This window comes from Lagenorhynchus albirostris, chromosome 15, assembly GCF_949774975.1.
Source record: "Lagenorhynchus albirostris chromosome 15, mLagAlb1.1, whole genome shotgun sequence".
NCBI lineage: Eukaryota > Metazoa > Chordata > Mammalia > Artiodactyla > Delphinidae > Lagenorhynchus > Lagenorhynchus albirostris.
In genome coordinates, this window is record NC_083109.1 from 23,511,571 (window position 1) to 23,521,749 (window position 10,179).

Genomic DNA, 10,179 nt, shown 5'->3' on the forward strand with positions numbered 1-10,179 from the left:
CCTGGAGCCTTAACCACTGGACCGCCAGGGAAGCCCCCACGCTACCATTTTATTTTTTTAAATAAATTTATTTATTTTATTTTTGGCTGTGTTGGGTCTTCATTACTGCACTCGGGCTTTCTCTAGTTGAGGTGAACGGGGACTACTCTTCCTTGCGGAGCACGGGCTTCTCATTGCTGTGGCTTCTCTTGTTGCAGAGCATGGGCTCTAGGTGTGCCAGCTTCAGTAGTTGTGGCTCACGGGCTCTAGAGCACAGGCTCAGTAGTTGTGGTGCACAGGCTTAGTTGCTCCATGGCCTGTGGGATTTTCCCGGACCAGGGCTCGATCCCGTGTCCCCTGCATTGGCAGGTGGATTCTTCACCAATGTGCCACCAGGGAAGCTGCTACCATTTTATTTTATTTTATTTTATTTTATTTTTTAATTTATTTTGGCTGCACCAGGTGTTAGTTGCAGCAAGCGGGGTCTTCATTGTGGCATGTGGGCTTCTTAGTTGTGGCATGCAAACTCTTAATTGTGGCATGCATGTGGGATCCAGTTCCCCCACCAGGAATCAAACCCAGGCCCCCTGCATTGGGAGCACAGAGTCTTACCCACTGGACCGCTAGGGATGTCCCTCCACGCTACCATTTTAAATAGGATGGTCAGGGAAGGCCTCACTGAGAAGGTAACATCTGATTATGACCTTAAGGAAATAGGAAGGAGCAAGACCTGCGTCTGTCTTGGAGGGCAGTGTCAAGGCTCTAAGAAGCACAGACATACCTTAGGTACTTAAGGGACAGCAAAGAGGCCAGTTAACTGTAACAGACAGAGAAAGGGGGAATCTGCAAAGGAGAGTGTGATAACTGTAATTAGGCATTATTTTTTTTTACTTAAAAAGAAGGTCTTGGTAGACGTAGCTGGATAAATCATAAACTAATAGCAAAAATATAGCTCATGTTTATTGAATGTTTCCTGTGAGTCAGACACTATGCTAAGTGCTCCACATACATTATCTTACTTAATCTTCCCCATATTATTTTACTTAATCCTCAGAGCAGTCTGTGAGGCTGGGGAAACAAACTTAACTGCGAGTATAAGTAAATTGCACAGAATTATAATATGTAGGGGAACAGATGAGAGCCCGTGTCTGTTCCCACCTGCTCTATCACCTACCCTTCCCTATTAGAATTGGTAAGTGAATTTGATCGATCCACAGGATTAATCTGAGTGAAGATGTTTCAGTGTAATTGTAGGGCCACAGAGGGGTGTTATTAGGTGTATGGGTGTGACTTGGCATATGATTATGAAAAAAACCCATAGACCTTAAGAAAGGCATTAAGAATTAACTGGGGCTTCCCTGGTGGCGCAGTGGTTGAGAATCTGCCTGGCAATGCAGGGGACACGGGTTTGAGTCCTGGTCTGGGAAGATCCCACATGCTGTGGAGCAACTAGGTCCGTAAGCCACAACTACTGAGCCTGCGCGTCTGGAGCTTGTGCTCCGCAATGAGAGGCCGCGACAGTGAGAGGCCCACGCACCGTGATGAAGAGTGGCCCCTGCTCGCCACCACTAGAGAAAGCCCTCGCACAGAAACGAAGACCCAACACAGCCAAAAAGAAAGAAAGGAAGAAAGAAAGAAAGAAAGAAAGAAAGAAAGTAAGAAAGAAAGAAAGAAAGAAAGAAAGAAAGAAAGAAAGAAAGAAAGAAAAAGAAAGAAAGAAAAGAAAAAATTAACTGGAAGGATAATTTTAACTGAGGGTAATGGGAAAAGACACACAAAGAAGGTAGTACTTGAACTGGATCTTGAAGAGTAAATATCAGATGCTTATATATCAGTCAAGGTCATGTAGGGTGGTAGAGACCACATGTTATTTGAAGAGAAACAATTTGATATAATGGGTTGTCAACCACATAACTGAAGAAGTAAAAGGAGAAATCTGAGCTATCATGAAAGTAATTGTAGGAACATCTACAACCCTTAGGGCTGAGGAAACAAAAGGAAGAGGTTGAAATTATTAAAACACATAAACTTAGAGGAGGTGTCAAACAGAACTGAAACAGACCTCTGAAGAGGAGGCACAGCTTGGTGGGGGATTGTGTTTCTGAACTCAGAGGGGCTGGGACCAAAGCCTGTGTGAAGGAGGCACTGGGCAGTCAGTGCTCACTATACTGATTCTGGAAGTGCTGGAAAAACTGCAAACTGATTCAGTTGTTGTAATGGGAGGGAACTGCCACTGCTGGAATTAAGACACTTTGCTGGGATGCAACTGATAGAAATAGGAAGCAAGTAAGAAGTAGACTTCTATCCTTTCTCCTCCATCTTTGCGATATCACTCTAGTATTCTCTATTGGAAGAGCATAACAGAGAGCCAGCATATAAAGGAGAAATATTGTTTGCAGAGTCTCAGCCCTGAAATCATAGAGCAGAAGGGTAAATTTGGAGCTGATACAATAGCTAATAACTGACTCACCTTACCTGGTTTAGAAGACTTTGCATAGGAAAACTGGACAACCACATGTAAAAGAATCAAACTGGACTACTCTCTCACACCATGTACAAAAATAAATTCAAATTTTTTAATTGTTTATATTTAAAGACTTACATGTAAGACCTGAAACCATGAAACTTCTAGAAGAAAACAAAGTCAGTGCACTATTTGACATCGGTCGTAGTAATATTTTTTTGGATATGTCTCCTCAGGCAAGGGAAACAAAAGCAAAACAAACAAATGGGACTACATCAAACTAAAACGCTTTTGCACAGTGAAGGAAACCATCAACAAGATGAAAAGGCCACCTACTGAATGGGAAAAGATATTTGCAAATGATATATCCCATAAGGGGTTAAAAAAAGAAGAATTCATACAACTCAATATCAAAAAAAAAAAAACCCCAATTAAAAACTAGGTAGAGGATCTGAAAAGGCATTTTTTCAAAGAAGACATACAGATGGCCAACAGGCACATGAGAAGATGCTCAACATCATTAATCATCATGGAAATGTAAATCAAAACCACAATGAGATATCACCTCACATCTGTCAGAATGGCTATCATCAAAAAGACAACAAGTGGGACTTCCCTGGTTGCGCAGTGGTTAAGAAACCACCTGCCAACGCAGGGGACAAGGGTTCGAGCCCTCGTCCAGGAAGATCCCACATGCAGTGGAGCAACTAAGCCCATGTGCCACAACTACTGAGCCTGCCCTCTATAGCCCGCAAGCCACAACTACTGAGCCCATGCGCCTAGAGCCCGTGCTTGGCAACAAGAGAAGCCACCGCAATGAGAAGCCCGTGCACCACAACGAAGAGCAGCCCCCGCTCGTTGTAACTAGAGAAAGCCCGCACCCAGCAACAAAGACCCAACTCAGCCATAAATAAATAAATAAATAAATAAATAAATAAATAAATAAATAAGACAACAAGTGTTGGCAAAGATGTAGAGAAAAGAGAACACTGTTCACTGTTGGTGGGAATGTAAATTGGTCCACTACTATGGAAAACAGTGTGGAGATTCCTCAAAAAACTAAAAATAGAACTACCAGATCCAACAATTCCACTCCTGGGTACTTATACAAAGAAAACAAAAATACTAATTCAAAAAGATACATGCAGACTTCCCTGGTGGCTAAGTGGTTAAGAATCCTCCTGACAATGCAGGGGACACAGGTTTGAGCCCTGTTCTGGGAAGATCCCACATGCTGTGGAGCAACAAAGCCCACGTGCCACAACTACTGAAGCCCACGCGCCTAGAGCCTGTGCCCCGCAACAAGAGAAGCTACTTCAGTGAGAAGCATGCACACTGCAAGGAAGAGTAGTCCTCGCTCGCCGCAACTAGAGAAAGCCTGTGCACAGCAACGAAGACCCAATGCAGCCAAAAAAAAAAAAAAAAGATACATGCACCCCTATGTTCACTGCAGCATTATCTATAATAGCTAAGCTATATGGAAGCAACCAAAGTGCCCATCAACAGATTAATGGAGGGACTTCCCTGGTGGTCCAGTGACTAAGGCTCCATGTTTCCAATGCAGGGGGGTCTGGATTTGATCCCTGGTCGGGGAGCTAGATCCCACATGCATGCCACAACTAAGAAGCCCACATACTGCAAGTACAAGATCCCCCATGCTGCAACTAAGACCTGGTGCAGCCTAAATAAATATTAAAAAAAAAAGATGGATAAAGAAGATGTGGTATATATATACAATGGAATATTAACCACAAAAAAGAATGAACTCATGTTGTTTGCAACAACAAGGATGGACCTAGAGGGTATTATGTTAAGTGAAATAAGTCAGACAGAGAAAGACAAATCCTGTATGATTTCACTTATATGTGGAATCTAAAAAACAAATGAACAAACATAACAAAGTAGAAACAGAGTCATAGATTCTGAGAACAAACAGGAGGTTGCCAGAGGGGAGGGAGATCAGGGGTGGAGAGAAATAAGTGAAGGAGGTTGAGAGGTACAAACTTTCAGTTGCAAAATAAATGTCATGGGTATGAAATATACAGTGTGGGGAATATAGTCAATAATTATGTAATATCTTTGTATGGTAACAAGTAATAACTAGACTTATCATGGTGAACATTTTGAAATGCATTGAAATATTGAATCATTATATTGTGTAACAGGAGCTAACACAGTGTTGTAGGTCAATTATGCATCAACAACAAGCAAGCAAACATAGGAAATGAGATCAAATTTGTGGTTACCAGAGGTGAGGGGTTCCGGGGAAGAGGAATTGGATGAAAGCAGTCAAAAGGTACAAACCTCCAGTTGAAAGATAAGTACTGGGGATGTAATGTATAACATGATAAATATAATTAACACTGTTGTGTGTTATATATGAAAGTTGTTAGGAGAGCAAATCCTAGGAGTTCCTCTCACAAGGAAAAAATTTTTTTTATTTCTTTAATTTTGTATCTATATGAGATGATAGGTGTTCACTCAACTTATTGTGGTAATCATTTCATTATGTATGTAAGTCAAATCGTTATGTTGTATACCTTAAACTTACACAGTGCTGTATGTCAGTTATACCTCAATACAACTGAAAGAAAAATAAAAAGGTGGCTTTGCATGGTCTGGATCTTCACAAGCTTCTTTGCTATAGCCACATGGCCTCTGGCAGGTCCTTAAAGACACCATACTCCCTGTTGCTACAAGGACTTCTGCAGATTTTATTCTTTGACTAGAATGTTCCACCTATTAAATACTCTTTCTCGCACTAAATATACTTTCATAACACCAGAAACCTCTCTTGTAGCACTTGTCACAGTTGTACATCTTCATTTACTGATACAGTCTTTTGATCAAAGCCTGCCTCCTCCAGCTAGATTGTAAGGTTCAGGAGGACAGGGACCATGACAGTTTTTGCACTCCATTGTTTGTTTCCCAGTGTCTACTTCAGTGACTGCCACATAAAAGAAATTCAATATACATTTGTTTAAAATTATTTCAATATCCTGAAAATAGTGTAACATTAGATGTGTTCTAGAAAGCAGGGATTTGGGGGGCTTTTATCTCCCTGTAGCATCTTGCTCTAGATTCTGGAGGTCCTTAGAAGACCCCTACCTTTCTTCTTTCCCCTTCCTTCCTTCCTTCCTTCTCTTTTTTTTGAAACTGAGGTAAAATTCATGTAACACAAAAGAAAATTAACAATTAGCCATGCTAAACTATCCAATTTTTGTCATTTCCTGCATTCACAATGTGTGTAACCATCGCCACTAGCTAGTTCCAGAACATTTTCATTATCCCAAAAGGAAATCTCATACTCATTAAGTAGTCATTTCCCATTGCTCCCTCCCCCTAACCCCTGGAAACCACTAGTCTGCTTTCTGTCTCTATGGATTTATCTATTCTGAATATTTCATATACATGGAATTATATATGACATTTTGTGTCTGGCTTCTTTCATTTAGTATAATGCTTTTGAGGTTCATCTATTTTGTAGCATATATCAGTACTTCATTCTTTTTCATGCCTGACTAATATTCTATTGTATGGATATACCACATTCAGCTCATATATTTATCACTTGATGGACATTTGGGTTGTGTTCATTTTTGGTTATCATAAATAGTACTGCTATGAACATTTGTTTACAGATATTTGTTTGAAAATATATTTTCAATTCTTTTGTGTTTATACCTAGGAGTGGAATTGCTGGGTCGTATGGTTAATTCTATACTTATTTTTTTTAATTTTTAATTTTATTTTTGGCTGTGTTGGGTCTTTGTTGCTGTCTGCGGGCTTTCTCTAGTTGCGGCGAGCAGGGGTTACTCTTCATTGTGGTGCAAGGGCTTCTCATTGCGGTGGCTTCTCTTGTTGTGGAGAATGGGCTCTAGGCGCGTGGGCTTCAGTAGTTGTGGTGCATGGGCTCAGTAGTTGTGGCTGCGGGCTCTAGAGCACAGGCTCAGTAGTTGTGTGGCACATGGGCTTAGTTGCTCCGCGGCATGTGGGATCTTCCTGGACCAGGGCCCAAACCGGTGTCCCCTGCATTTGCAGGCAGATTCTTAACAACTGCTCCACCAGGGAAGACCCCATACTTAACTTTTTGAGGAACTGCCAAACTATTTTCCACAATAGTTGTACCATTTTACATTCCCACTAGCAATGTCTAAGGGTTCCACTTTCTCCATATTCTTACCAAAATCTCTTGCTTCTTTTACAACCACTGCACGCAAGTCATGTTCATATTGCACATATTCCAACTCTGATGCTTCATTTCTATCTTGAGTTAGGACCTGGTTATTTGGAGATGTTTGTGCAAGTCATGTCTCTTTGGGCCTCCTTCAGAAAATGATTGTTAAGGAACATTTTTTCCTGCTCTAAAACAAAAAATTCTTTTTGAGTCTGTTAGAAACACACTTTCAGAGATGTTGCCTTTCTGGGCTATTCATTTTCATTCACTCGTATCACAGAATCACATGCTTTTCATTCAAAATCACTGTGGGTTGATGCTTCTTTTGTTTTTCATCCGTCATTTTCAAGGTATATCTCCATCTTGTGATGCCTTGTCAGCAGGATCTTCCTCTCCATTGCTAAATTTGCTTAAATTCGAAAACTTTTGCAATGTTATGTTTGATTACATTTCTTTTTGCTTCCGTTAGCAGATGTTTTAAAACAATACTCCGCCTCCTAATTTGCAGTGTTTTATCCACGTCTCTTGTTGTCAAATCAGAATATTTTGGAATAAAATATATTGCTTTCTCTGGTCCTCTAAGCTTGCTTATGCCATTCCTTCACTTTAAATAAAATTAATATTACCCAATTTGTATGCATTTGTCAAAACTCATATATTGGTAAAATTAAGATTTTTGCATTTCACTGTATGTAAAATTTACCTCATTAAAGAAAAAAAAGAATTGTGAACTAGTAAACTCAGTTTAAAATATGCAATGCTGAAGAGTTTAGGGATGATGTGTACTGATGTCTGTAATTTTGAAAAGAATTAAAAAATTAAGCTGGGGCTTCCCTGGTGGCGCAGTGGTTGAGGGTCTGCCTGCCGATGCAGGGGACGTGGGCTCGTACCCCGGTCCGGGAGGACCCCGCGTGCTGCGGAGCGTCTGGGCCCGTGAGCCATGGCTGCTGAGCCTGCGCGTCCGGAGCCTGTGCTCCGCGGCGGGAGAGGCCATGACGGTGAGAGGCCCGCGTACTGCAAAAAAAAAAAAAAAAAAAAAAAAATTAAGCTGGATAGAAGGATGGAAAGAGGGATAGGTAGATGAATAGATACGTGGTAAAGCAAATATTGAAAAATGTTAAATTTAAAATAATTGGTAGGCATACATTCTATTCTCTCAACCTCTGTGTTTGATAATTTTCATAGTAAAATGCAAAAAAAAAGCAAACCTCAACTGCTCTGATGACCTATGTCAATCAGCTCTTTGCAGAAAATTCTGTGATCACTTCCACCAGTCTGATCCCATCGATTTATTTCATCCAATTCAAGTAAACAAACAAAATTTAGAGGAATAAATGGGATAATGTATAAAAATGGTTTATACACTGTGAAGAGCTATATAAACATGCTATTATTAGTTCTATGACGGTCAAGGCACTGAGCTTGCATAAAATCTTAATACAAAACACTATCTTGAACATAATTTTGTTCCTTCAAGAGTTCTCTAACTAATCTAGAAACTTTTGAAGGAAAGAGACTGTGTTTTTTATTTATTTGGTACTCGCAAATTGTCCACTGAGTGTCAAAAATTCAGAGGGTACTAAATAAACAGAGAATGAATCAGTAAATGGTACATTTCACAGATCGAACTCTAAAAGAAGAGGGGAGGGGCAAGATAGGATTAGGGTATTAAGAGGTACAAACTATTATGTATAAAATAAATAAGCTACAAGGATATATTGTACAGAACAGGAAATATAGCCAACATGTTATAATAACTGTAAATGGAGTATAATCTATAAAAATTTTGAATCAATATGTAGAACATGTGGAACTAATATAATACTATCAATCAACTATACCTCAATCCAAAAAAACCCCACAAACCTCTAAAAGAGTATTTTATTTATTTATTTTTATTTTAATATTTTAAAAATATTTTCTAATTTTAATTATGCTTTATTATTTGACCTACATGCTATTTATGATTGTATTAATTTTAAATTCTTTTTTTTTTAAACCCCACATTTGTTTATTTATTTTTTTGGCTGTGTTGGGTCTTCGTTTCTGTGCGAGGGCTTTCTCTAGCTGTGGCAAGCAGGGGCCACTCTTCATCGCAGTACGCGGGCCTCTCACTGCCCTCTCACGCAGGCAGATAAAAGAGTACTTTAAATTTTAAGTTATATTTTATTGAATTTCTGTCATTTTTATTTTCAATCTAAAATAGTGTTTTGCGGGACTTCCCTGGTGGCACAGTGGTTAAGAATCCGCCTGCCAATGCATGGGACACGGGTTCTATCCCTGGTCCGGGAAGATTCCACATGTCGTGGAACAACTAAGCCCGTGCACCACAACTACTGAGCCCACAAGCCACAACTACTGAAGCCCGCACGCCTACAGCCCATGCTCCACAAGAGAAGCCACTGCAACGAAAAGCCCACACACCGCAACAAAGAGTAGCCCCTGCTTGCCACAACGAGAGAAAGCCCATGCTCATCAACAAAGACCCAATGCAGCCAAAAATAAATGAATAAATAAATAAACAAATAAATAAATAAATAAGTTTTGCAGGAGTTCCCTGGTGGCCTAGTAGTTAGGATTCCGGGCTTTCACTGCCATGGCCCAGGTTCAGTCCCTGGTTGGGAGACAGATCCTGCAAGCCACATGGCACAGCCAAAAAATAAATAAAATAGTGTTTATTTATTTATTTATTTTTGGCTGCGTTGGGTCTTCGTTGCTCCGTTATTTCTCTAGATGCGGTGAGTGGGGGCTACTCTTTATTATGGTGCGCGGGCTTCTCGTTGCGGTGGCTTCTCTTGTTGCGGAGCACAGGCTCTAGGCGCGGGCTTCAGTGGTTGCGGCACACGCGCTCGTAGTTGTGGCTTGCGGGCTCTAGAGCACAGGCTCAGTAGTTGCGGCACACGGGCTTAGTTGCTCCGCAGCATGTGGCATCTTCCCAGACCGGTGCTCAAACCCGTGTCCCCTGCATTGGCAGGCAGATTCTTAGCCACTGAGCCACCAGGGAAGCCCCTTGCACAATCCTTCTGTTCATCGGATGGACGGGGGGACAAATAAGTGGCTGGTGATGTAACCCTGCAACGGCTCATCTTTTAATGACTAACCATTTACAAATTTATGCAAATTCCTTTTGGATATGTCACTACAATGACACTGACATTATGGCCAGTAGACAGGCAAGTATTTGAAACAAATGCCAAATTCAATCTCTAAGTAGATTTATTAGAAAATCAAGCACAAAGTGGGGGTGGGGGGAGGGGCATGATTTGATCTGCTCAAATCAGGCAAAAGTCATATGGGTGGCAAAATTACCTCCATCAGTATGAAACAGGATTGAGTTTCTCATTGTTATGGAAACTTAAGGCGGGGCGGGGTGGGGGGAAATCTCATTGTGCCCTCAGTGGCTCAAGAATTGCTGGAATCTGTCTGGGAAACCATGCAAACACAGTGTTTGGTCCAGGTCAGAAACTGGCCCATCAGGAACCTTGGTCCGCTAAGATAATATCTGAATTCTCTTGGAATGTTAAACTCAAAAATAGTAAAACCCTTCTATGTCCTTTTT